Source organism: Triticum dicoccoides, chromosome 6A (genome assembly GCF_002162155.2).
Source record: "Triticum dicoccoides isolate Atlit2015 ecotype Zavitan chromosome 6A, WEW_v2.0, whole genome shotgun sequence".
Classification (NCBI taxonomy): Eukaryota; Viridiplantae; Streptophyta; class Magnoliopsida; order Poales; family Poaceae; genus Triticum; species Triticum dicoccoides.
Window position 1 is genome coordinate 402,474,092 of NC_041390.1, and position 6,776 is coordinate 402,480,867.

A 6,776-nucleotide genomic window follows, 5' to 3' on the forward strand; every position below is an offset into this window, starting at 1 on the left:
AGTATATCTCGATCCCTGCTATGTGTCTCTAACTATGATTCTCCATGTGAAATCTCTTTCTCTCACACAAACACAAACTTTGTCTCCCGGGGTCTCATTTCTCTCTACTATTCCCCTGTGTGCCACTCGCACACCCCCTCTCACACAGAGATGTCTTTCGGTCCTTAGGTATGAGAAGCAACGACTCTTCCTCTTAAATATCTCTTTATCACACACAAACACAAACTCTGTCTCCCAGGGTCTCATATTGCTCCACCATTCTCTTGTATGTTGCTCACACACACACTCTCTCTCTCCCTAGAGATATCTTGCGTTCCCTCATATGTCTCTCTAGCTATCACTCTCGTTGTGAAATATCTTTCTCTCTCGCAGACACAAAACTTCGTCTCTCAGGATCTCATTTCTCTCTGATATTTGTTTGTATGTGACTCACATGCACCCTCTCTCTATCTCTCTCACACCCACACACATAACTCAGCCTTCTGATCCACTCGACTCCTATCTCTAACACACAATAGCTAGCATCTTTATCTTTCTATTTATCTATTTCTCCATCAACCTTCTTTCTCGCCCTCACTCTTGCTTCCTATCATGCACACTATATATGTTTCTCTCTACATGCAGTCATGTGCCCTCTTTTTATCTTTCTCTCACACACACACAACTTCACCCTCTGAACCACCCAGCGGTCATCTCCAACACTCAAACTACCCGATGTCCCTCTAGCTAGCATCTCTATCTCTGTATCTATCTATAGTTTATCCAACAACATTTCTTTCTTGCACGCACTCTTGCTTCCTATCACGCACACTATATATGTCTCTCCATACATGCATCTATAGGTTGATCTCTTTTGCACAATCGTTGTGTCTCGCTCCCTCTGCTCACCATAGATGCATGCTCCAGCCCACACCACTATCTCTTAAACACAAAAACACGTGCTCAATTATCGGGCCTTCTTCCCTGCACTCTCACATGCATGCATATTGTCATACCGATTCGTCTCTCCCATGTCGTTGATCTTATGACTTATGTCTTCTTTCTTTTATCTCGATCATGCGCGCGCACACACACATCCCACGTATACATGTATACCTCTCGCACATGGACGTTCAAGGTCTCCTATGTCTCGATACGTAGTTAATTACCCTCAGCCCTAACGCCACGTCGAATCATTCTCTTCTTGTGTGCACACAACTTCCGCCTGGATGGGTAAAACACACACTCGCACTTAAACAATATCCTTCTAGCTACCCCCCTCCCCCGCCTCTCTCACTCTTCCCCTATATCCCCGAAACCAATAAGACCATCCCTTCGTTTAATTCCCTCCTACATGCACCATCAATATATAGTAGTCTTCCTTGATGTCTCTCGAACAAACATGTTCTCTCGATGTCGATTCCTCTCACGCGCACATGCCTTCTCTTCCCTCTCTACGGGCCTTTCTCTCTCGCACCCCCTTGTTGGTGGCCTCTTCCATACACATCACCTCCCTATGATGAAGCCACGCACACTTAAATTACATTCGCCACCGAGGACTCCGCGTCACACACACACACGCACCCACCCACCCACCCACAGACACACACACTAAGACTCCATTTCACACACACATGCTCTAGGCAGAGCATTTGTTCCTACCACCCTTCGTCCAACCTTACCCGTATGATAAACAATCACCTTAATTTACTTGTATAACATGGACAAATTCCTCTTTACTTTAGTAGTTAGCAAACTTATCATCTCTACTCTTGTAAAAAACTGAGTTGGTGATGGTGGTGTGCCTGCCATCTTGTAATATAGACCGTCCGGTCTATATCTGACAGATAGAAAGCAAACTATGACAATTTTACAAAATATACACGCACCTCTCTCCACATTTATAGATAAGGCCTTGCCTCGTTCATCCTTATCTCCCACAACCTCATTGCTGAGCAATTAAAAAAGGAAGTCTCTGGAACAATCTAGCATGGTGGCCGTTGTCGCCTGCTGGTGCTGTCCATCCCCATGCCTCCGCCCAGTCCGACCACTAGTCACCACCATGCTCCTCTCCTCCTCACCTTACCTCTCATCTTTCATTTTTCGATGAAATTATCAAGATACCATTTTTTCGATAAAATTCTTGAGATATCATTAGTTTTTACACATGGGATTACTCCTCCATGGGTCAATCGCAACAGGTGTTTTGTAAAAAAAATGCATCTTGATGTTCCGTGCAATGCACAGGCATCTTGCTAGTAATTATATAACGCAAATCATGAGCAGGAAGTGACATTTTTTTACACAACCATGTTAACATGGCCACGTAAATCACTAGCTAAATTGTAATACCATTATACTTATATCCTGATGCAAAAGGTTGAGTACATGTCCGATGAGTAGAGTCGCACACACGCACTCTGTCTCTCAGAATCTCACACACACACACCAGTTACGTGATGCCCCCTTAAGCAGACACGTCTGTTACAATTTGTGCACCCGCGGGTACACGTGATGGTGCGCATTTATTTAAGATGGACGGAGAACCCAAATAGTAGTTGCATTCATTCCCCTCCCATAGCCTCTTCTCTGGTCGCCGTCGCCCGGTAGCCATGCCCAGCGGAAGGTAACGACATATGCCATACTCCCACCGGATCGGCACTTTAATCTGGAAATTTTAGTGGTCATGCATGCATCTTTTTGTGCTAGCACTCCTATATAAGGGTTGACCGGTCGCTTCCCGCGGGCTGTGGAGTAACGTTTTTACCCTAATTTCTTAGGAAACTGAGTGCAATAATTGAGTAGTTTTGGAAACTACCAGTACTACACCTAAATGGTTCAAAACCAATACCACCACCATGCTCACGTCTGACAGCCCTGGCCGACCCAACCCCCTCCCTTGCCGGCGTGCGCTTCCCGCGCGAAAGGGTCAGCGTCGCCCCGGTGCGTCAGTGCCACATTAATAACCGGCCAAAGTGGAGGCGACCTCTCACTGGCGCCCGCTTTGAAGTAGCATGACGGTCATGAGAGCGCCGCATCCCGATGCACGCGACTGCTCCGCGTCAAGGTTGGCCATAGTTTGGATGAGTCTCCATCATGGGGAGCCACACTAACTATGATGATATGGACTCCCGTTGCCCATAGTTATGGATCATTCCATCTATGAAGAACACGTGGGACTGGAACTACGAGACGGACATGTACCCAGGAGTGGGCGTATGAACCTGAGTAATGTAGCGCAGTAAGTGAAGTAGAAAGGCACAAATAGTATGAACATGCGTGGAATATAGGCATTTGTCTCTTACTACCACTAAATGTTGTACGTGCAATGCACGGTGATGTTATGGAGTACGTGCCTAAGTACTCTACTACTACTATATTAATTGGAGGCACATATTAGGTTTTATATTTGTTTACGTGTATGCCCCGAGACCTTCCAACTAGACATGTCTTTCTCTCCAGGTCGCACTTTGTATCGTTCATACCACTAGTACTACTACATGTGGTCTCCTACCCAGAAGTGGAAGAAGTGGAGACGCTCTACCACGTTGTTCATGTCCCACTCCTTTCGCCGATGTGTGGGACATCCAGCACGTGCCGTGTTTGGCACTCCTTCATCGTAAGAGTTGAAATGCTAGCATTCATCAGAAATAAAAAATAAATATAAATCAGCAGTGATACTATACCACGCGGTTTCCTTTCTCCTCGATATCAGAAAGAAAACTTCCGTTCACTGACATGTGGGATGTCGACCATCCTGGTCCACTTGCCATGCACGCAGAACTCCAAGGGAGAGTCACCCCGATCGTTGCGCCACAGTAATACTAATGAGCCGTCAAATCACAAGCCCAACCTTTCCTACTGTGAAGTTGCTCGGACGAAGGAACCATCATGACTTCGTTGAATTTCGCTTCTTGAAGAAAACTACTGTACCAGCAGTACTACTAGCTACAATAGTTACTCCAACAGAGGCCTCCTTTGGTTCATAGAATAGGAGTTTTATAGGAATATGAAAATCATAGGAAGTGAGATGACATGCATCTCAATTCCTATAGAGAAAGAGATGCCATTTGATGCATATGATAGGAATTTATCCATTAAGTCTAGGCTAATCTACTGGTAATTAGCTCTAAAAACTATAGTAGTAACTCGTACTGGTACATGCTCGTAATTAATTAAACAAATGTATGGGCGACACAGACACACACACACTAACTACTAGTACTACTACTACTCACATGCTGGCTAGACGCCGTCGTTCTCCTTCCCGGCTTTGTCGGCGACACCCCACCGTGCTTGGATCTCCGCCGACCTCTCCGCAGCAGCGCGTGCGTCCTCTTCTTTTTTGCGGTGGAGGGCCTCTCTTTTCTTGAGTGCTTTCTGACTTTTCCGCTCCCTCTATGCGTCTTTGGCCGCCTCTTGCTCTACCGCCCATTCGGCCTTCGCAGCTTCAAATTCCGCCCACGTAGGTGTGAGGTCGCGAGCGGCAATGAACTCGGCATGGTGGGATGCCATCGCTTCCCTACCATTTTCTGTGCGGTCATGGGCGGCGAGGAACTCGGCATGGCGGGATGCCATCGCTTCCTTACCGGTTAGTGTGCGGCGCGGTGGCATGAACGACGCTTGGTGAGAGCTCTAGGGTGGAGTGGCCAAAAAACCGTGTAGTGCATTGGTTTTTCAAGAGCTCAAGGACAGAAGACGAAGGAAATTTGGATTCCCCTTCAATCCTGGTCATTTATTACTGAGTAAAATGCATTGGCGGTCATCGAACTTGTCTTGATAGCTCACTTTGATCATTGTATACGAGATATGGTGACTATCCGGTCACTGGCTCAGCATATAGCTCCGTATTTGTCTGGTTGACCAGTCAAACAGTCCGCATGCGCCTCATCAGCTCGTGTTCTTTATCTATCTATCTATGCGGGCCTACCTGTCAGTGGAGAAAGAAATAAAAACCAAAATTATGTGTATGTGAGGAATCAAACCACAGACTCGTCACTGCAACGCACACTCGTCAGTCAAATGAAAATGAAATACTTTGTGTTAAATGCACAAACTGATTTTTTATATTATATGTGATGCACACATTAGCACACACCGTCCATAGAGGCAAGTAGCATGTACGCGTGCAGACACTCACGCTCATGTTGTCAAACCATGCTAATGCATGCACGTCGCCCTCTCAATCAAAGTCCTGCTCATGGCGCAACGCAAACGGCAAGCCCGTCACCTGTGCGGCCCGGCGGTACCTAACATTACTGTTTAGACGTTTGCTGGAGGCCTTCGCAAACACCGAGCATGTATTCACCTGGCTCAACACCAACGGTAATACTCGTGACTCGGCACCTTGCTCATGTATATCATCCATCACAACGACAATCTATAAAATAGCCTAGCTACAGAGGGTACTATGGTACCTATATATGTATCGTGAGCGGCCAATCATAGTGCCACTGCACACGAGTGTGTGTCTGATCGATTCGTCCATTATTCGTAAGGTATGCATGGTTGTGTAGTGTCTAATGGTGGTCGTCGAAGGCTAGCTGGCGACAAGAGCAGTTGCATGGATGCCTGGTTGTCAATACATGACGCATACACTTCAAAGGCTCGTCATCCATGAGTTCACATTTTACCACCACGCCAGCGTCTGATCGCCCTGGCCTACCGAACGGTCCTACCGAAACCCCTTCCATCGCTAGCGTGTGCTTCCCGCCTGAAATGGTCACCGTACCTCCAAAATGTCAATGCCGCATTCACGGAACTTAACTACAGGTGCAGTTGGTGTGTCATTGACATGCGGGCCAGATGCCTGTTGGGCCCACATGTCAGTGACCCAACTGCACTTGCAGTTAAGTCACTGAAGCAGCGTCCGCATTCCCGCCTGACGCGACCTCTCACTGGCGTCGGCATTGCAGCAGCGTGACGGCCAAGAGAGCGCCACCCGTGCGTCATCCTGGTGCAAGCGACTGCTCCGTGTTAACGACACCACGGCCATCCTTGCATCCGCCACCCACATTAATGACACACGGCTGCCAACGAACCTACTCTGGCGCCAGCCGTCCATCTGTCTGTCGCGGCTCATTGCCATTCGCCCGCTATAGTAACTTGATCCCCAGCTCCCAGCCATAGCCAAAGACCCACACTCATTCTCCTCCGGTCCCTTCCTTCTGTCGGCACCACTCCAACCATGGCCTCCTAGCGCTCCAAAGCTCTCTTGGACGTACTGTCGCAGGAGCAGACGAAGGACATCGGCAGCTTCGCTCCGAGCACGCTCCAAAGCTCTCTTGGATGTACTGTCGCAGGAGCAGACGAAGGACATCAGTGGCTCCGCTCCAGGCGCGCTCCAAAGCTCTCTTGGACGTACTGTCGCAGGAGGAGATGAAGGACATCGGTGGCTCCACTCCGGGCACGCTCCAAAGCTCTCTGGCATTAGTGTCCTCGGACAGATGCCGGTGTAAATTTGTGGGCCAGTGCTGGAGATTCCCTAACTATCATGCTATAATCGCTAACAGTGCTCCATTATTTCACAGGGAATAGTTATCCCTCGATCAAAATCAGATCCGTCGTGTTTCGCACTCCTCCCACGTAAGATTGTAGACTCTTGCTTACATAAAAATGGAGCAAGTGGACGGCACTGTAGCGCATCATATCACTCAAACTAGCCTGCCTAACATGTAGGAAAGCCCCACCCTCGTCATTTTGTTCTGGATTTCTATCGATCGATCGCATGAAAATGTTACGCTTTGCAAGTTCAAAAGGAAAAGGCGGCACACTTACAACTCATACGCGTCGCGTTC